This window comes from Prionailurus bengalensis, chromosome E3 (genome assembly GCF_016509475.1).
Source record: "Prionailurus bengalensis isolate Pbe53 chromosome E3, Fcat_Pben_1.1_paternal_pri, whole genome shotgun sequence".
Classification (NCBI taxonomy): domain Eukaryota; kingdom Metazoa; phylum Chordata; class Mammalia; order Carnivora; family Felidae; genus Prionailurus; species Prionailurus bengalensis.
Window position 1 is genome coordinate 36,879,272 of NC_057357.1, and position 22,783 is coordinate 36,902,054.

General features: G+C 42.3%; 1 protein-coding gene across 1 annotated transcript in view; it reads right to left on the reverse strand.

Moving 5' to 3' along the window:
* RBFOX1 (RNA binding fox-1 homolog 1) overlaps positions 1-22,783 on the reverse strand; it is a 1,791,866-nt gene that overhangs the window by 1,565,627 nt on the left and 203,456 nt on the right. The window contains exon 2 of the mRNA XM_043560603.1: positions 11,876-11,908. The gene's annotated coding sequence lies outside the window, so the exon portion shown is untranslated. The remainder of the gene's footprint in view (positions 1-11,875; positions 11,909-22,783) is intronic.

The following is a 22,783-nucleotide window of genomic DNA, read 5'->3' on the forward strand; positions in this document are numbered from 1 at the left end:
AGTCTGCTCAACTTCCTGATCTATAAAATGGGGGCAAACATTACATCCACTTCTGGAGTTGTTCTAAGGAGCATTTAATGAAGTAAAATCAAAACAGTGGAACTTATTAGCTAATCTCACGGACTGTAAAATCAGAACAACTGGATTTAAGGCTTTGCTTCATAGTTATGTGACTCTGGGCAAGTTTTTAAATCTCTCTGCACCTACTTCCCATTCTGTAAAATAGGAGTAACTAATACTCACCTGAAAGGAATGTGGTCTGGAATAATTTAAATTAAATGTACAAAATGCTTAGAACAAAATAAGCCTGGCAGCTAGGGAGTACTACATAAGTCCAAGATGCTACAACTGCTATTATAGTAATCATTGTTATTTTAGTGTATAAATTGTGAGAAGACGACTGCCTAGTGCATAGTAGTATTCATAAATGTTAACCATCATTATTCCTTTCTGTAAAATATGTATAACAATAGAATACCAGAATTAAATAAAATAATAGGTATAAAGTGTTACCATAGTATCTAGTATTGAAAAAAATGTAAGCCTTTAATAAACTCTGATCCTATGAAATGCCACATGTGCTCTGGTGGGAAAGAAGGATCTGAGGGTCAAAACCAGGCAGTGGTCCTGGATAACATGACAAAGGTGGGAAAGAATAAGTGGGTGGATGTCTTACAATCAAACTTCACCTTTTCCATAGTATGACCTTGGGTCCATCCTAAAACAGAGCCAAGGATGAACAGGGTTTTTAAGCTTCTAAGACCCACAAGGGAGTCCCCTAGATAGAGCTCAGTGGGGCCACAAACCTGGATAGGAAAAATAAAACTAAATTTCTACTAGCATTCCCTTTAATTATAAATGTGAACAAGAAATCACAGTGGTAATACCAGTACCTGTGACTTTGTCACTGACAGAAATAACAGATTTTTTAGTCACTTTACATTATAATTGTCACAGATATCTCAAAACATCATAATGGTTATTGCTATTTCAAAATTATAGTAATTACTAGACTTGCTTGTTACTTAATGCATTATAAAGAAAACAATTTTGCTAGATCATATTATTTTAGTAAACGCATTTCAATATAAATGGTCTCCTTAGTCATCTTAAGTATTTTATATTGTGTATTTTAAGACTTTATTCTGCAAAGAAGCCCATAGTTCTCCCCAGATGCGAAAAGGTAACAGGTCCCTGGTCAAGGGTCTTGAGGACCCTCAATCTCATACACACACAGAGGCTGGTTCAGGAGTCCAGGGACGTGTTTACCAGGGTGCCTTCTGACATGTGTCTTTCTGAGCCCTCTGGTCCTGTGCCTATAAACAGAAGCTAACCATATTCTTCCCAAATGCTCCATAAAATTACTCCAAGAGTCAAATATGATAAGCAATGTGAATCCACAGGCTGGAAGTAACAGGTTCTGCACAAACTTGAGCCAGCAATCACCTCATGCCTTAGAAACTTGACAAACCCTTACCCTGAGTCCTCATTGGTGTACTAAGGGCTGCTCCTGGTTGCTCCTCCTAGAATGCCACACAGGGAAAGCTACCAAAAACTTTGGGAGACAGAGACCATCAGATGCTCTGGTGTTGAGTTGAATCCTAGCTGGACCCTTACTGACTGTGTGACTATAAATGAGTAAGTTTCACCCCCACCCGCACCAAACCTCCCCTTCCTCTTCTTTATGATGTAAAGAAGGACAGGGAGTTGAAAGAAAGTACAAAACAGGTACCTGGCAGGTAGCCACAGTATAGGGCTTGGTAAAACACAATGGTTGGGATGACACTCAACATCATGATTACCGTCATCATTATCACACTGGGGCAAGCATTTAATTCTTATGGAATATTCCTGTGCTCCGCACATATCCCAGAGCCCTTGCAATAAGTGCCGTGGGATGAGTTTTAGGTGGCAGACTGTGGGTGAAAGTGATGTATCTGATTTGTGTACTAAGATGATGAAAAACACAAGAGAGATTCCGTGTTCTCTTTAGCTCCCTGCCACATTGATGGCAGAGGTGTGTGTTGACATGAGGCAGCCACAGGTAGAAGCACACTGTGCTGGTTGATCCCTCCATGGAGAGTCACCCAATGCTGACTGCACATGCAGCATGGGCGAGAAGTAAATCTCTGATGGGCAAGCCACTGAGACTTCCTGCTTGACCTGTGACTTCAGCACAGCCTAGTCTCCCCTGACTAATGTTTAAGAAAACCACAGAGCAACGGACGATAATTCCTAATCATGGCAATGGTGATCTGCCATGAGACACGCCAAAAATTCAGCACCTTCCTCTGGTACAGGTGTATGCAATCCATTGGCAAGATTCCAGTATGAGGACTGAATGCAATTCAAGGAAAGGTGCTCAGCAGTCCCTCTTTCCACCTTTGGCTTACTATCTGAAAACCCTGCTGACCCAGAACAGCATTGACTCATTGGAACTCAAGAAACCTTCTTGGGATACTGTGTTTGCAGTCAGCACCCATATTAGCTAAAACCACTAACATAACATTTCTATACAGCATTTTCTCTCCTTCTTCCCAAAGGTACAAGTAGCTCTTAGCACGGCACATGGGCTCTCAGTATCTACGTGGCTGCCAATCTGTAAGGAGGGGGCCTTAGGATCAGAATTCTGCCTATGCTGCTACTGAGGACAGTAAGAGGGCAAAGTAGAAAACATAATTAACACATCCCAAATCAACATGTAAAACGTGTCAGCTGTTTGAGTATTAATTAATATTTTTGCAGACTAATTACATTAGAATGACAAGGCCAGAAAGACACTAAAAGAGTTTACTAATTTTGTTCCACTCCTCTTATTTAAATGGCTGCATGGATTACCACTTTGTTCAATTTTTATTTTTTTTAATTTACCAGAAACGATCTAAACACCACACTATTTCACAGCTATCATCATTTATTCATAGCTCAATAGAGGAAGCCGGAATAGCAATAACTCTTTCCCCCCCTAATTGTCATTCTGGTCAGATAAGTGAGATATCAGCCTCAAGTCAAGCTACATTAGTGCCAAGAATCAGACACAGTCATGAAGTTTCTCCAAAGTGTGTGAGCATCATTTGTCATGAGAGGTTTGTGCTGAGCAATGCAGACTTTAACCCAAAGGGGTTTTGAAGTCTGCTTTCCCCATCTTAGCTGGGTGGTTAGTTCAGAAGGCAAGTTGCCTAGAAGCAAGTACTAATTCTGTCTACTAGCCATATGGCCTTGGATGGATCTTATCAACTCTTGTGAGCCTTGGTTTTCTCACCCATTACATGAAGGTTATAGTAACACTCATCCACCCAAGTTTGTTGGAAGGAACAAACAAGGTAGTCCATGAAAAATGTTTGGCACTCTCCCTCACATACAGTGGGCACTCAACACATGTTGGCTGTTCTCACCACCACTAGCACCTACCATTATCACCGTCATGAAGAATCCCTTCCAATGTCCCATTATCACATGCCAATCTACATGTCCAACTGACTTTCCAATTCTCCTCTTACTCACATACATAGTCAACCCAGAGCAGTCTCTTTGCTGCTTCTCAGACTTGTTCCAGATTACTGAAATATGCCATAGAGTGTGGTACCCAGGTATAGAGTCTTCAATACCTCATTATGATCTTAGAGCTAGGGCACATGGATGGGTGGGAAAGGAAGCCTCACTTCTTCTGGAAGTCTCTTGAGAGTCCCAGGAGACTTGATCATCCCATGTAGGTGTTCACTCTCTCCGTGATCCCTGCTCTACTTTAGAACTTTGCTAAAAACATGTGTTCACCCGTCCACATATTAAACTTGATTACAGGCTCTTTCAGGGAAGGAAAATGTCTTACTGATTTTAAGTGACCAGGGTTTAAAGGTATAGCTATAGAATAGTAGATGCTCTTTAAGTTTGTTGACTTAATGCATGGACCCCAAAGAGGTCCATCTGCTAATGTATACAAAGTCTGCTCAGTTCCAGACACCCAAGTAGTTGCCTACTTGGACCTCCTCCTTCATCAATGACCCTTTGTTAATCTTTGCCCTTGCCCTTCGTTTCCACAGTCAACCAGTGGAACTCCCTACCCCCCTGGGGTGCTTCTGAACATCCCAACACTGCCCTTCAGCTGCTATTTCCAAGCCTTCTCCTATCTCCTCCACAGAAGCCCTCCCACTGTGGCTAAGTCCATTTCTCCTTCACCATTGATAAAACATGCTGAGCCCTTGGAATTATGCAACATTACAGACTATGACAGGCTGGAGCCTCCACTGTTCAGTCCAATTTAGTGGATTGCATCTGAGAGCGAGAGTGAAATGTGAGCCTGGAGCACATCTTTTGATCTTAAACAGTCAGAAGGTTGGAATGTATAATGCTATGGAAATAAATGGTGTCAAAACTGTATGAAATAATTCATGGTGTGGGAATGAGTTTTGTGATCACAGAACACTCACAAAATCTTAAAACAGAGAGTCAATGAGGTTGGTTGAGCTGCGGCTGTGAAAGCTTGCAAGAAGAGAAAATTCAGAAGAGGAGAGACTGGATTTTTCTCTCAAGAGTTGAAAAGCCCAAACTTTGCTTCCAAGAGATGAGAGGTAACTGCTAGCTTCCTCTCCTTCCCCTCCTTCCCCTCCTTGTCACCTCAGCTAACAGTCATGGATGTGATTCCTGATCCTCCTCCTGCTACCTCTGTGACTCATTTAACTAACTACCTTGAGCCTCAGTTTGCTCATCTGTAAAACAGGAAAACAGTAATTGTATTTACTTCATAGGGTTCTTGTAAGGGCTAAATTAATAATATAAGGTCTATAAAATGTGCTTTTTTTTCCCCCTTTGGTTACTTACTTTGCTTCATTAACTCATTGCAACATGCAAATAATGAGATCCTTCTAACTCATCCTCAAAAACTCACACCCATTTTTTTTTCTGATAAAACTAATGGAAAGAGAATTTTTTAATTGCTCACCTTTTCCAGGAACCCTTAATTAATTTCCATGGAGTAAGGTGTTTTTGGACGGCTTTGGAACTAATGCTTCCATTTGGTTTAGAGGCTACAAACTGGTTCTAGCTGGCTCCTCTGCTATTTCCTATTGTGGCTTAGAATGAGCTCCCAATGATACTAATAAAAACAACTATGATGACTGGGATATATTAAGAGCTATTTATGCATTAGGTAATACGGTAATTGCCTTCCATACCCTATATTATGCCTTTTCACCTTCACAAAAAAGCTATAAGGTTCATTCTTTAATTATCTTCATTCTATGGAGAAGACAAATGAAACATGCAAAGGTTAAGTAATTTCGCTGAGTTTTGCCGCTAGCAGGGACTAGAGATAAGAAATGATGGAGCCGGGGTTTGAACTCCACACTACATCCTCACAACAGTTATGTTCACAATGGAAGCAACCCCAGCATTGCAGTGAAACAGACTGATTCACACACTGGCCCTGTTGTTTAATTCTTTGGTTAAGTTCGGTCAGCCTACACCACCGCTCAGTGTTGGTTTCCTTCTCTGTACAACGTAGACAGTGACATGCATTTTAAAGACTGTTGGGAAGACAACACAGTGCTTGGCACTCGCTACGCACGTAGTGAATGACAGCCACGGTGCTCAGTACTGCTGCTGGCAGTTCCTGTTCCTCTTCCTGCTCAGATGCTTACCCATGCTGATTTGCCAGACAGAACTCCGTAATCAATCAGCCTCCCACCATCATGTTCCCTCCTTCTGCTTATCTTTCCTCTTTAACCACCAATTTTACCTCTGCTCCCCTTATTCTCAGCACATAAATTTTCCCCTACTATTCGCTGGGACAATGAAAGCTTCCAGGCATAACAGCTTTCAATTTCTCTTCCTTCAAATTTATCCATACTTACTCTCCGTTTTCTGTTTCTCAATGTCACAGAGGAAAAATGTCCTTTTTTCAGTCCCATTAATACCAAAGTTCTCTGGCACAGGTGCTGAGCCCTGGTGACACAATGGGGATCCAAGCACATACCCTCAGGGATACTTTGGTCACCATCAGTGGGTAAACCCCATCTATGCTCTGATCCTATCCTCATAACCTCTGAGGCCTGTCCTCCAGGGCTATAATACAACCAAGCCTCTGCCATCTTCAAAATTCCTTCACATCAAAGAGGCTATCATTCGCTTGGCTCAGTCACGTGGCCCTTGAAAGGCTGGTATATACTGTGCTTACGTGTCTTCTCTTTCCATTTATTCCTTAAGCCACCAAATCTAACTTCTATTTCCACAACCTACAATGGGAAGGTTGTTGTTGAGAACATTGAGGATTGTATACTTGCCAAACCCAGTGCCATCAGTCCAGTGCTCACTCTCCTTGACCTTAGTGAATTATTCAGTACCCTCACCTCTTCCGTGTAACCTCTTCCTCTTTGACTTGCGTGAGGATACTTGGCCTTGGTTTCTGCATGTTCACTATGATCACTTCCACTCTCCTTTGCTGCTCCCACACTCCCTTTAGTGCTCATTCCTTGACCATGCGAACTCTTTGCCATCTGTACCTTTTCTCATGTTCTCCACTTTTCTTTACTAGATGATGACCTAATTTACTTTTCAAGGCTCCAGTCTTTATATGGGAAGCCTCCATAGATACCTCACTCCTATCTAACTTACTGACATTTGAACTCAGATTCAAAACTTCCCAAATATGGAGTACAGCTTAAGGAGAGAGTTTCACTCTTGTGAATACTCTGGTGCTCATAAAACAATGGAGACCATAGGATTTAGGATATAACCCTCCCACCCCACTTTGGAACACGTGTTCTTTGCGGGTGTGACTGCACATCAAAGTTCTATATGTGTCCAGTGCCTAGTGCTGTGCCTAGTATATAAATGCTGTCAGTTAAATATCCATCAAATTAAAAACATGCCAACAATATCTCCAACTGAGAATTCTAGGCCCTTGAATTAAAGCCAGGTGATTGTTAAGGTTCTGTAAAATATTGTTTTAAGCTGGCTTCAAGGACAGGGAGGACTATCAAAGTGTAATTAGGTAAAATCAGACAAGGCCAAGAGTGCCCATTGGAAAGTTGCTAATCTTCAAGTGGATCTTGTTTTTGGTAGAGAGAAAGGGGCCATGAACTCTAATATGAATTAAGCCATGTAACTAAACTTCTGCCTGGCTAGGGTCTGGGTCAGCCATGGTACAAAACCTTCACAGCAAGTTTTCAAAGTTACAGGTCTCAAAGTAAATTTTGAATGAGCTTATTTATACACTGTCTTGCTTTATACAATAGATAAAAGACAGGAGTTGTGTGAGAAAATAAAATAATAAATGCTGAATATTTATTTTGTGACAGGTACTATCTTAGGCAATGCATATAGATTATCAAGCTCTAAAATTCAAACCAACCTTTGGGGTGGTTTAATTTTCCCCAATTTAATGATGAGAAACTTATTTGGCAGGCAACTGACTTGCCCATAGGCACCTAACTTGTAAGATGTGGACTCATGATTCATACATCATCGAAGAGACTTCAACGCTCGCGTTCTTTGCACTGTAACCTTGTCCATGCAATAGCTCAGCTTTTCTTTATAAAATATTCTGGCTTCTCAGGTGACCTGAAATGGCCAGGATTGATCTTTTGCCCACAAAGAAACTCAGTCCCTTTTCAAAGTACTGGTTTCTCCCCACACGGGCCAGAGCGCATACAGGGCTCTGAAGCCCTGAGACTCAGGGTTGAGACAGGAAAAAAAAATGATTCCTTGTCCTGGGATAAAGTTTCCTTCTGGAAGGAAAAAAAGATTAGTGGGAGGGAGGTTCTACCTACGTTTCCTGAAGGCCCCTGGGCTTTACCACCTGCACTGTTGGCCACTGCAATTATTTGGGATGGCAAAACTATAATATCAATCAATCTCAGTCCGGTTCCTTTGCCATGAAATAGGAGCAGGCCAATTTATCAAAATTGAGGCCCTCCACTGGGTTTATATTGCCATTAAACTATCAACAGGAAATCATTAAGGTGAGGCAAGAAACCAACTGCTAACTGAATAGAAATGATTTTTTTTCCAAACATCCTCGCTTGCAACCTCCTTTGTTTGCCTGTCAGCATAACCAACTGTGGGGCTGGGTCTCAGATCTTTGTGTTAATGTGCAGTTGGTGGTGGAGAGAACTCAGATGTAGGCATTTGCAATCCGATGGCTATGCCCAGGTTACCTGGTTCTCTCTCAGCAGGGCAAGCTGCGTGACGATAAATAGGGGGGAAATGTGTATGCGTTTGTGCGATAAAACAAGCTTAATGATTCTGAAGGGGAAGGAGACCACGAGACATACAGTAGCAACTTAGGAACAAAATGGAACCATGCAGGGCCAATTAATGTGCAAATATGTGTGTGCTGAACTTGCATTCCATTCATCATGTGGACATGGAAATTGGGCCATTTATCTGTTATATTATGTATGTGACATCTTAGTTTGGTTCTTACAGGCTGCTCAGAGACAAAGGGCCATGTGCTTTGCGGCTAGCAGAGGGAATTTAAGATAAATTCTTCAGCTGTCATAAACATTGCTGGGCAGAATTTGGTCAGAAGATAAAGCTCTTTCCTCTGCAGGGTTTTAACATTTCTCAATAGTCCATGTGCCATCTTATTAAAACTGTGTGTGGTGCGGGGAGGGGTGGCATATGCCATGAAAAATTATTGGCACAAACAGCTTGCTGTCATGTTTTCAAAGTCCAGATTTAGCAAACGTTATTCACATATTCACTGTCAATCTGTAGAGAGAAAGGGAACTGGCAAAGCCATTCATTGTCACTGATTCTGTGGGTTTGTAATTCTTCTTGTCTCCCTTTAACCAATGACTCCTCCACAGGTGGGGTTTGTTCTGCTTAAATTACAACTGTTTGTACTTAGGAAAAAAGAAAGTCATTTGAGAAGGAACAGACCTCACAGAAGCACCTTCCCAGAGCCACTATTATTTACCTAACAGAACATGCCATGAATATGGATCACGCATTAAATAACGGTGATCGCTCGCTTTGATGAATTGCCATTAGAAATTCAATTAATAAAAGGTTACCTCCCTGCAGTAGTGCAAAAAAATATGATCAGGTTACAGCAATTAAAATTTAGTCTTAGAAACAATGGTTAGGAGAAAAAGTTTTGTGTGTTTTTTAAAACCTGTTCCATCTGGGAAATAGAATCTGGAGCAAAAATGAAGGAAGAAGCAAGGGATGAGTGAGTGAATTTCGGCTTTTTTTGATCTACAGTTTTGTCTATATGTTGAGCATTCCTACACTTTTATCCCACCTTTTCCACCTGATCATCCTTTTTTTTTTCATTATCCTGTTTTATATTTTTAATGTTTATATTTTCTTTCCTTTCCTTTCCTTTCTCCTCCTCTTCCTCCTCCTCTTGGTATACAAATTTCATACTATAAAGTGCATAATTTTAACATGGCGCTCTATAAATTCTACATGTGCTGGTTACCTGTGTAACCACATCCAGGTAATGGTGATGAGAATCTCCATCATCCCAACAACTTCTCTTGAGCCTCTGCTCAGTCAGCACCTCCAAGAGGTAACTACTATTGTTAACTTTTATCACCAGAGAGGAGTGCTGGTTTTAAATGCATGTTAATAAAATCACAGTGTAATCTGTCATTCTCATTTTTTTCACTCAACATGTTTCTGAGATTGCTGTTTCATAGATATATAAAAATTCTTTTTCATTGCTGTCTTGTACTCATTGCATGGATATACCACAGTTTATTTATCTATTGTCCTATTAATGGACATGTGATTTGTTTACAGTTTTTGACTATGATAAAATTCCTGTGGACATTTTTTGCTGGGCATAAGCGTTCATTTCTCTTGGGCACACAAGTAGGCATGGAATTACCAGATCATTAAAACTTCATTTTTAAATCTGAAAATGGCAGGAACAATATATTCCCATATGCCATTTCTGTGAAATTGAAAAAGGATAACATATGTAAAGGTGTTTTTATTGTTGTTTGTTTTAAATCACCAAATGGGACACAAATGTGAGACCCTTTAAGGGAATGCAAGACGGAAGGTCACAAGAAACAGGCAGCTGTCCGTGGTGCTGACCAGAGAGGAGGGACAGGCATTCGGGTATGATCTAGAAAGCAGGACTGGCCCTTAAGGATTGACATTGCTCACATTTACTGAACACCCACTATGCACCAGGTTTATGTAGTGTTGGGGAATTTTATGTTTGTGTCCTCCCAAAATTCATAGGTTAAAATCCTAACCTCCAGTGCAAAGGTATTAGGAGGTGGGCCCTTTTTGAGTGATCAGATCATAAGGGTGAAGCCCTTATGAATGGGATTAGTGCCCTTCTAAGAAGAGACAGAAGAGCTTGCTTCCTCTCTCTGCTCTCTGGCCATACAAGGATACAACAAGTAGGTGGCTATCTTGCAAACCAGGAAGAGCATCCTCACCAGACATCAGATCTGCCAGCACTTTGACCTGGGATTTCCCAACCTTCATAACTGTGAGAAATTAGTTCCTGCTGTTTAAACCACCCATTCTATGTGATGACGTTACAGCAGCCTGAACAAAGACATATAGCATGGCAGTTAAGAGCCAATACTTTGTACCCCACCTTGAATCCTGGCTCTATCACTCACTAGTTGAATGACTGGGAAAGCTACTGTGTTTTCTGAGACTGCATTTAATCCTCTGTAAAATAAAGATTATAATAGTGTGTACATCACAAGATTTCATAAGGATTTTATAAGATGATACGTGTAAAGCCTTACATATATTCATGCTGAATACACAAAAAGTAGATTTCTAGTTACAGCAGACTAAAAGAGTAAACACTGCCAATGCCATTTTAATGCTCTCAAAAACCTCATGTGATGTGTATTATCATTCTCATTCTGAAAACAAGGAAACTAAGTTTGGGGAGGTAAATGACTGGCTTGAGTCATTGGTCACAAGATCATGGAAAGCAGGTGATACTAGTGGCTCCTTACCTCCACCCCTTCCTTTTGTTTCCCACTCCATTACCCTCCAAATGATCTGCTTCCTAAATATCTGCCTCACTAGGCATCCAAAGTAACATTTACACCACCAATGCACATCAGTTCCTGGAAAACTTTTGCACACCAAACTATTGCATCCAAGGATGCAGATATTCACCTGGGGCTTCCACTATTTGACAATGGTCTCCCCTTACATTTTGTAGAACCATGACAGAATCTGCCTCCACACCCAAGTTATAGATCCAAAGGAGATGTTATTATCCTCATTGGGCACACCAGGAGGGTGAGTCTCAGAAGTTACAGTGATGCACAAGGCCACAAAGAACCCAGGCTCCTGAGCTGAGGGCAATGTTTCTTGTTTTACCCACACAATAACTTGGGATTAGGAGCCTGAGTGCCCTGTGGCACTGGATATATTTTGGAAATACTCATTAAATGATATCACATACAAGTCCCAATGATGGTCATCTTGCTGGTGACCTCTGACCAGTATCTTTTTTTTATCACTTACCAGCACCAGCCACAGTTCCCTTGGTGCCTCAGAGGATGAGTAGGGAGAGGAAGAGGAGAGAGGAAATGGCAGAAAAGCACAGAGACAGAAGGAGGTCTCGCTGCCAAAGCAAGGGCTTATCTTAATGGAGCTGGAATCATAATGTGTACATACAGACAGACTCTGAAGTCACCAAGACAGAATCAAACAGGACACCTGACTTTGAAACCACAAACCACCTTTACAGGACTACTCAGCGCATACCTCTTCAACCCCAAACACAGCACCATGGAAACTAGCCAATTAGCAACACCCCATCCAAACAACCAGGAGACTGCACAGAGAAGATCACAGCTAGGATACCTATTTCACTGCATCACAGAAGAAAACCACATCAAAATGTCCTCCAAAGAGATAGCAAAACCACATTTCCTACCTCAGCTTTGCTGGCAGCCAGGCTTGTCGAAACCTGAAAGTTAAAGAAAAAAAAAAAAGACATTAGTATTGATTCAACAAGAAGGTAATTGGATTAATTGTCTTTTTAAAGGAACTGGCATCAATAATTTGTTATGACCCAAGGGGACAATGAGTGCGACACACACACACACACACACACACACAAAGGGACTTTTTCTTCTACCAAGCACAGCAACAAGATTTGTTTTTCCAGTCCTGTGTATAAGGTGAAGAAGATAATTAATATTTTCAACACATTATAACCATCTTGCCAGAAAAAAAAAAGGGGGAGGGCTGTGTGCAATGCCCGTGCACTGATAATGATTAAATGAACATTGAAAAGGCAAAGGCATTGAAGACATTTTTGAGGGTTTTGTTTTTTGTTTTTTGTTTTTTTTTGCTTAAAGTTTCAAATCAGTCCTATGGGAAAGTAAAACTACAAACTACAGCAAATACAGTTTTCTGTTTTCAAAATGCCTCAAAATATTGTAAAATAAAGCATTGTGCCAACTTCACATTTTTTGTCTGACTCATTTAATCTCCAGGACAACTTTTATTATTCCCATTTCATAGATGATAACATGAGATTTTTAAGAAGTTAATTTTTCCAAGCCCAGAATGTTATTAAGTAGGGGAAATTAAATTAAAACCCAAGATAACATCATATGGACTTTCAGGGTCCTACCCACAGCCCATTCTCTACCAAAGGATTTGATTCTGACACCACCCACCATTGTTCATATAAGCCTATAAGGGTCTCCTCTCCAGGGGCACACAGGATTTTTTTTTTCTGCTTTCTATCTTGAAACTTTCTATCTCATATCCAAGGTTGACTTGACCAAACTCAGCCATATTTTCCTACCAGACAGCTATGGTCCGAATTATGTCACTCTAAAACTCATGAAGCTCTAACCCCCCTATGTGATGATAGTTGGGGATGGGGCCTTTGGGTGGTAATTCAATTTAGATGAGGTCACGAGGGTTGGGTCCTCTTGATGGCGTTAGTATCTTTATCAGAAGAGACACCAAGAGCCGGCTTCCCTTTCCTTCCTCTCTCTTTCCACCTGTATGTACTAAGGAAAGGCTATATGAGGACAGAAAAAGGAGGAGGCCATTTGTAACCCAAGGAGACAGCCTTCACCAGACACCAACTCTGCTGGTACCTTGACCTTGGACTTCCAGTCTCCAGAACTGTGAGAAACAAATTTTTCTGTTGTTTAATCCACCCAGACTATGGTATTTTGTTATGGCAGCCCACACTAAGATACTGATCAATACTAGCTCACAGTTGTGACTCCAACAAAATGCTTAGGAATCTATGTCTTCCTAAATTAGCTGACCAGTCCCTATAGCTCATACTGGCCCAGCTCCCAGCAGCACCTCTCCCACGCTCACCTCAAGGTATCAAGTCTAGCCTTCATCTAAACATTAGGCCCAGAAGTAGCTCAGACAGAGCTACTTGCTGCCCAGTGGGCAGCTTCACGCATCATTAGCCTCCTAAATGGGAGGCCAGCCTTCAAATGACCTCAGCCAAGAGAGTCCATTAGCCACGGCCTGAAGCTTGCCAAACCATGAATCCAGGGGCCAGGCCTGGAGAAACGCTCCAAGGTGTAATCAATGTCAGAGCTCAGAGCCTCTCTGCTCCTGGCCTCTGCTCTGGAGCCCTTTCAGAACTGGGGCTGGGAGAAGAGCTGATTCCCAAGCAATTGGCCACAGATGCTCTGGATGCTACACAATCTCATGTGTGTGTGTGTGCGTGTGTGTGTGTGTGTACACCTGCAGAGACATGCATTTCCCTGCTAAAAACCAGTGGGAATATGAAAGGGGAGCATGATATTTAGCAGCTACAGGTCTTAAGCAGTATGTCTCTCTCCATGCTTCACGCAGCATTTGGACCACACAGTTCTCAGCTGACCTGGATTTTCTCCACTTTATAATTTTAGTGTGTGTCTCCTAACCTGTGTGTCTCCTGATTTTGTGCAAATCCAATTCTTACATCTACCTTAGGTAAATATATAGAGGGAGGCATCGATATGGCTATTGATTGCAGCATTGTTCAAGATAACAATACATTTCTAAAAAATTTTAAACATCCACAAATGAAAGAATGACTAAAACACTGAGTTTGAATACTCAAATGACTGCAGGGGTCAGGGAAGTAATCAAAATGTATAAAGTGGGCTGTCTGTAAGATAATAGGGAATGGTGGGGCCTGTGTGGAAATCAGAGATTGCCTACTCTACCTGAATCCATTGGATTTAATTTAAAACAGGGTAGCTATGGTTCTGGCCAAACAAAGCACATATGTAGTCTGGATGTAGCTGTTGGGGACTCCAAATTTATGATCCTCTAAGCCAAACCAATTATGGTACATCCATATTGTAAAATATTACACACAGTTAGAATATTATGTTTCTTGTAGTGTTCTGACATGAAAAACTGGACAGCACATGCTATTAATGAAAAAGAAAAGATGGGGAACAGGACACAAAATTGTACCAATCTCTAAAAAAAACCCTCAAGTCTACATGCATTATACATTCCTCATCTCCTCCTTGCCTCCCTGCACATAGATATATGTCTGAAAAATGTCTAGGAGGAATACTCATTAAGCTAACAAAGGTCTACCTCTGAGGAAGAAACTGGAACTTGACTGATAATTGATGGGTTGAAAAAAGTTGTGGGGAACTTTCTTTTTCCAAATTGTTTGAAATTTTTTCAGTGAGAATGTACCCAGATATTACTTGTTAAAATAAACATAAATTTAAGATAGGATAAAAAATTGGGGTGCCTGGGTGGCTCAGTCAGTTAAGCCTCTGACTTCAGCTCAGGTCATGATCTCACGGTTCCTGAGTTTGAGCCCCACATCGGGTTCTGGGCTGACAGCTCAAAGCCCAGAGTCTGCTTCAGATTCTGTGTCTCCCTCTCTCTCTCTGCCCCTTCCCCACTCGCACTCACTCCCTCTCTCTCAAAAATAAATAAACATTAAACAAATTAAAAAAATAAAATAGGATAAAAACAAAGTTTTATGGTGCCTCAATATTAATAAGACTTTAGAAATATGCTGAGTTTCTTGTGCTCACTGAAGAGTGAACTAAACCCAACTCTCTCCACCATTCATATGAACTGGGTCATATGGTCATTGATAGGGAGTGGTGTGGCTTTTGGCCAAATGGAGACAAATAGTACTTAGGATTTATAATTCCACCTATCAGGTAAGTAGAGAAGAAGCAAATGGTGAAAGTTACTGGAACCCTCTAGATACTACACTGAGGGGAGGTTGATTTTATAGTCCTAATTATGTTAGATTCACTTCTAACACACATAGCTCAGGGCTTATTCAGGAATGTGGCACCCACAGACCTAGGGGCCCGACTGTGATCTCCTGTGGTATGTCAGGCACCTAGAATGGACTGCAGAAGCCAGCTGGATGAATGAGGCTCATCTGTAGGGGCTGTAAGTGCCAGGTGAAGGCTTTTGGCTTTTATCTTGTCAGCAGCAGCCATCAGAGGGTTTCCAGCGGGGCCTGATATGATTAGAGCCATGTTTGAGGTGAGCCATTCAGTGCACCCTAACAAGGCACAGAAGGCTTGCCGGAAACTCCCGGCAGGACACTCCTTAAAGCTTTGTTCCAGCCATTTCCCATCCTTTAATCATTTCCTTCCTCTTCTTCCATTTCTCTGTAAGTGTTTGAAATTGCAAAGGCTGATGTTAAGGGTTTCCTCCTTGCTTGTGCTAGGAACTTGACATACATGATTATCTCGAGATCCTCACCTCAACTCTAGCAGCAGGCTCTCCTGCTACATTTTCAGACAGGGAAGCTGAGGTTGGAATGCTAAGCTCCCTTCCACACTATAGAATGTCAGAGGCAGGGTTTGAACACAGATCAGACTTCAAAACTGTCTTCAAAACCCATATACGGATTATGCCCACACAATGTAGATAATAGATTCCCTCCGAGGTCTTCCCACAGATGAGTAGATACCAGGACTAAGTTAATTGAGGGAAGATCACTGTTCTGGCATACCCACTTAGTCTCCTAAGCACCTGAGTATGAGATACCCAAATACCATCTGGGATTCTGTTGTTCCAAACTACTCAACCTTCTGTGCTGAACATTTTGGGGTACCACTCTATTACTTTTGCAAGGATAGTGGTAGGCCTTTTTTGATAGCATGGGGTAGAAACAACTCTAAATAGCTTAAGGACACAAAATAATTTATTAGCTGATTCAACGCATAGAGCTCACTTTAAATGGATCTAGAAAAGGACCAAATAAGTCAAATTACTTTTCTGGTACAGCAGTGAACTGAACCCAGGTCTCTAGGATTCTCTATACCTTCATGGGAGCACAATGAATTTTTGGGGGAAATTATGGGTGCAGGCCTCGTATATTTGCTAGGGACACGGAAGCTGCAGCAACAAATAGAACCAAATGTGTAATGGTTCAACATAATGGGTATTCATTTCTTGCCCACGTAATAGTCCCAGGTGGAAGAACATGACAGGCCAGCTGTCCTCCACATGATCATCCAGGGATTCAGCCTGAAAGAGGCTCTGCATCTTTAATATGTGGCTTCCATGGTCACTATGGTCATCTTCATACCAGCCATCCAGGAGGAGGAAAACATGGAGGAAGAAAATGGTGGTCTTTAGGAACCAGACCCAGAAATGTCAGGCATTGCAGCCCACATTCTACTGGCTAGAGCTCAGTCAAGTGGCCATATACAATGGCAAGGGGGTGTGGACATGTCGTCATTCTGTATGTCAAAGAGGACAATATGGACAGAAGAGCCAGCAGGCCTGGCCACACCTCTTCACTGCATGGTTCCCTGATAGAAACTCCACTTCTGGGGGCGCCTGGGTGGCGCAGTCGGTTAAGCGTCCGACTTCAGCCAGGTCAAGATCTCGAGGTCCGTGAGTTTGAGCCCCACGTCAGGCTCTGGGCTGATGGCTCAGAGCCTGGAGCCTGTTTCCGATTCTATGTCTCCCTCTCTCTCTGCCCCTCCCCCGTTCATGCTCTGTCTCTCTCTGTCCCCAAAATAAATAAACGTTGAAAAAAAAAAAAAGAAAATCCACTTCTGTCCAATCTCTTCCAATTTCTCCTCATGATTAATTCTGTCAGCATAATTCAGTCTCTTGATGCTAAGTTCCCCTCACTTTGCAGCTGGTCCTCTTGGGTGCACGAGCCAGGTGTCTCAAACACTGATCTTCTGTGGTATCCTCTTGACACTGAGGAAACTCACTGGTTGGTTCATGAGACCAAAGCTGAGACTGAAGCTGTTCCCGTCCTTCATACCCACTCTCTTATTTTCTCCCTCTGCTTGAATAAGCAGAAAGGGACCATCAGCAAAGAAGCTGCATGAGCACACAGTCTTACTGCTCACTCCCCAATATCTACAAAAGATCCCCTCAGAATTCAGCTTTTCTCCAAGTTGACACTGATCATTCTCTCTCTCCTTAGAACCTCTGACCTTCTGTATCTATAGCAGACCTAGCTTGTTCCTCTGAAAGAGACCTGAGGAGGTATCTCAGCCCTTGTGTTTGGCCCTCTCTCAAATATAAGAGATGCTCAGCACTCCTTTGTATTCAGATATGATCCTAAGGATCTATTCTGGGATAACAGGAAACATTTCAGTCACCTTGACCAACGGGGCCAGCAACGAGTTTTGAATTCTTCACCAAATTGAGTCAACTCTTTACTTGAACTCACTGAGTCTCTGGGTTGTTTTCACTGGTGTACACAGAATACCTTCAGGTGCTATCATCAAAGAGTAATGAAGCAGAAACATGCGTGGGCTGTGAAATAAGACAAATGGGGCTCTTGCCACTCAGCAGCTGAGTGGCAGTGAGGTCACTTCCCTCATCTGAGAGTTTACTTCTCAGTAAACTGGGAACAGAGAAACTCTTCCCCATGGTGCTGTTGGTTTTATGTTATCTCTTAAATAGTAAACACTGGCATCTCTACCTGCAATGGTCATATTCTCTGGATGCTAGGGACTCTAAGGCTGGTTGTAGAGTCAAGTCCTGGGTTCAATACCTATTTCTACCACTTTCCAGATATGTCATCTTGGGCACATGTAGGGATTGAAACTGGCCAAATGTTCTTGGGTACTTCTTCCACTGAGAGGTGGGGTCTTTGTTCCCAACCCATGAATATGGGTGGGCTCTAAAACTACCTTGACCCACAGATTAGAGCAGAAGGGATGTTATTTCAGTTCTGGGCTAAGCCATAAAAGACTGACATCTTCCACTAGTATCCATGGCAACCCTCTCTGAGTGCCCCCAGATGCCATGTCAGAGGTTCAACTACCCGGAAGCCCCTGGGAGAAGCCACATTGAGACACTGTGATGGAGAGTCCCAGGTAAGCCTAAACTTCCAGCTTCCCTGGCCAAAGTGCCAGCCACATAAGAGAGGCCATCTTGGACCCTCCAAGCTATCCATCTGGCAGATGAATGCCACCAAGAAATTTCAGTCAATTCATGTCTGGCACACCATGCCTGGATTTCAGACTCAAAAAATCTTGAGCTATAATAAATGGATGCTGTTTTGAGCCACTAGGTTTTAGGATACTTTGACACACAACAACAGATGATCACAAGAAAAGGTACTTATCCTCCCCAAACCTGTAATTGTACACTTACAAAATAGAAAATGTGTTTTTGTAAGATCATTTTAAGAATTAACCAGAAACATACATTCAAAGCCCTTGACACGGTCCCTGGCACATAGTAAATGGTGGGTTTATCATTCCTTTCACAGAACCACATGCACTGTGCTGTTCGTTGTGCATTTATACATGCAATACTCCAGATTTACTGTCAAGTGAAGATGTTCGGTGAGCTCAATTTGATTTCCAGCTGGCAAAATGTATATGGGTTGCTCTGGAATCAGAAATCCCTGGGCTTTGTAAATCCTTGCTCTACCATTTACAATCTGTGTGCATGGCCAAGGGAAAGTAACTTCACTTCTTTGAGCCTCAGTTTCCTCATTCAGAAAATGGACACAAAACTCTATCTCACTGCCTTTTTTGGTGTGGATTCATGGGTAGGTCTGGTATGGACTTGGAATTGGAGATAAGACGGCTGTCATTTCAATGAGTTTGGTATAGCAACTGTAACAGCAGCAATCCTAACACCTGGTATTTTAAACTTCACTGCACTTCATGGAACAGCCGGTGAACAGACTACCCAAAGGGGTATTTTTGAAAGCAAGCAGCTTCCTCTCTCCCTGCCATCCCTCTCCTCCCTTCTAGCCCAGGACTTGGTTCCAGCCACTGAGGCACCATAACTCAGCCCAGATTTTCAAATGTGAGTGTAAAAAAGGAAAGAACCCATTCACAGATGATATTCAACACCCCCCCCAAACAAATTCCACAGGCTCCAGACATGCCCAATGAATAAACGTCTCTTAAAATTCTTCTAGAAAATGCACAAGGTTTCTCTTAGTAACTTTCAGTGTCAGAAATGAAATATTTACATGCACTTGCTTCAAAATTCTGGCAGCTTGTAACCTAAGAATAGTTTTACTTATGGTGTTAAACAACTGCCTTAGGTCTATCTTGTGGATGATATTGAGAGCAGTAAGAGGATGGAGGGCAGGGAGAGGAAAGGAAAAGACCGTCCATGGTAGGGAGGCTAAGCAGGAAGGGGCTGACAAATCTCTGCCCTTGGTTTGCCCTTGAAGTTAGTGTGTTAAGAAGGTTAAAGTAGTTACAGCACTACAATGATGGCTGTCTGAGCTGTGACGAGCCCATCAGTCACCCTGACACGTGCTGGAAAACACTGAGAGATTGCAAACATTATCTGAAGCTTAATTATGAGGCACATAGGAGGCTGGGCTGGTGTCAGGAGGGGATGCTGGGGCTTCCTGAGCCCATTCCCACCAGATCCTATAATCTTTGGGGGTAAGCTGCTGCCATCTGTGTCTCTTGCAGAGAGCCCCTGTTGCTTTCTGAGGTCAGGCTACAAAGTTTAAAAAGGCTAATATGGGTCTGTTTTCAAATTTAGCTCAGAAATCTGGAAATATAGATAAAGATGTTTTAAAACTCTTCTTTCTCTTTGACCCAATAGCTCTTGGCTCCTGGGAATCTCTCCTAATCACACATTGGAAATACAGCAAAAGTTTGTGGCACAAAAGAATGCTTTGTAACATTTGTGTAATGGCAACTACCTAGGTACCTAAGAACAGGGGATTGACTCACCTTAGTGAGTCATCCCCTTTTCAGGGACTACTGTATTCCTGTTGAAGTGATGCTTAAGCAAAGTTTGAAATAACACGGGAAAATGCTTATATATTAAGGAAAAAAAAACGCAGAATGTAAATGACATATACCCCATGATTTCAATTATGTTAAAACACGAATAAGAGAAATGTTGGAAATTTTCATAATTATTTCCCCAAAAATAATTAGCAGTGTTTTTCTTTGGCAGGTAAAACTGGATATTTCATTTTCTTCTTTCTCTCTGGTGTTTTCCAAGTTTTCTCCAGTAAAAAAAAAAAAATTACACAAAGTTATTATTTAGACGCCATCTAGTTCCTGCCAATCCTTTCAAAACTTTCAAATATTCTACCCTTTTCCTAATACTATCTTCCCCCAGGGATTAGTGATTCTACAGAGGATCTACGCTATGTGATTCGAAATGGCACAATGACAGACCTAACACTGGTTTTGTATTACACTTCACGTATCAGGCACTGTGCTGTGAGTTTTGTTTATACTCCCTCATTCAGTCTTCAAAGCCTGCTGGGTAGGGGTTATTATCACCCTTTTAGCAATGTTGTAGGACCTAAGAGCCCAGAGTAGTCAGGAAACTTTTCCAGACAATGTAGCAATTAAGAGTCAGGGTAGGAATGTGAGCTCAGATTGGCCTGACTCCAAATCCATTCCCTTCCCTTCTTCACCATCAGCCACAGATGGAGAGCAGCACAGGTGGTACCCTAGCTGTAATAGCCCTTCCTTCCAAAGCCCTTATGGTAAAATTTGAATTGCTATGGAAACATCCCTGGACTCCTCACTCCCTCCTTTTCCACCCGGTATCTCCTTTCTTCATGGTCATGGTGGCTGGAATCCCATAATTGGTGATGCTTTCCCTCAGGTTAAAAAGCCCTAACTCTGTCCTCTGTGAAAATGCATATAAGGCTTGGAGAGAGGAGAGGGCATAACACCTGGACAAGAGTAAGGGAATAGGTGGAGGTTGAGGAAAGCACACACTGATCTTGAATGTTTTTATGTTGGGGAAGGGAATGCAGGGCACAATTCACACCCAAGGCACATTCTGGGTGTATGAACACTTGTCATTTTTGGTTCCCCGTATCTCTTCTCTTTTCTTAAATGTTTTTTTTAACGTTTATTTATTTTTGAGACACAGAGAGAGACAGAGCATGAACGGGGGAGGGGCAGAGAGAGAGGGAGACACAGAATCGGAAGCAGGCTCCAGGCTTTGAGCCATCAGCCCAGAGCCCGATGCGGGGCTCGAACTCACGGACTGCAAGATCGTGACCTGAGCTGAAGTTGAATGCTTAACCGACTGCGCCACCCAGGCGCCCCTCTTCTCTTTTCTTAAAAACATCTCAATTTCCATTCTGAGAAATCACCTCTTCTCTATGCTTGTGTGGTCTCACTGAGGAGGTGAATTGAGGTGGCCCTTTCCACACTTAATGCTGACTGCAGTTTGGAGTCACAGAAAGCAGGACAAAATGCTGTTTGTCCGGGATCTAGCCCCAGGCATCCTGATTTTGTTGATGTGGGGAGGGTACTGGCCAATGGTACTCATTAAAGCTCTCCCAGGACTCTGATGAGCAGACAAGGTTGAGGATCTTGAGGCTAGATGCTTCTTCTCAATCCCCCAGGACAACGAGGATATACACATGACCAAGCACTGTCCCCCTCTCTCCTGAGATCCTAACTTTTGAATCAGTGACATGAGGGCAGAAACAAAGGGCTGGTGTACATATATCCCATGAATGATGGGGTTCTCCCCAAACCAGTTCTGCTAGGAGAATATCCCTCCTTACAAGAACTCCTTTTCCTAATGATATCTTCTCCAGGGATTGGTGATTCCCAGATCCCTAGGGAACCAGTGAACTCCAGAGCTAGTTTGGTTCTTGCCTCTTTCCAACCTTTTCTCCTTCCATCCCACAGATTCTGAGAGCGCTATGCCAACCAAGTCCCTTTTTTGGACCCAAGAAGAGTAGAACATGGTCATGAAAACTACAAGGCAACACAAAGGGGTCACATAAAGGCAGGTATAAGAATGACCAGGACCACTAGATCTTTCAGCTAATAAATGACAGAAATGAATAAAAGTCCACCAAAGTTTCATGTTTCTTGTTCCATCATGTGGAATTCTCACTGGCAAATGGCTGCCCAGACAGGGACTACATTTCCCAGGTTCCCTTGCAACTAGACGGTGCCATGTGACTCATTCTCATCAATGGAATGTGACCAACACTGCTGCAAGTCACTTCCAATCCAAGGAGCTTATGAGGCAAGTGCACCTCTCTCCAGGCATTTCTGAATACATTTCTGAATATTTACCCAGGAATTCCTAAATATCTCTGGGGCCCTCTAAGGCTAAGAGGAAGGGAACACTGTGAGCTGGAAGAAGCCTGGATCCCTGAATCACCTTGTGGAGGGTGGTCAGACCACCAGGGACACCTGAATTAAACAGATAAGAGAAAAAAAAATAAACTGTGTTAAAGGACTGGGATTTGAGGGCTGGTGTTATCCTCATATGTACTATTACTACTGGTGATGAGGATACTAATGAGAATATTGATACCCATAGCTAATAATATGGATGCTTAAAATGTGCCAGGCTCTATTTTAAGGCCCTTACCTGTAGTATCTCAGAGATTCTCAACCAGAGATCATTTCCCCTGAAG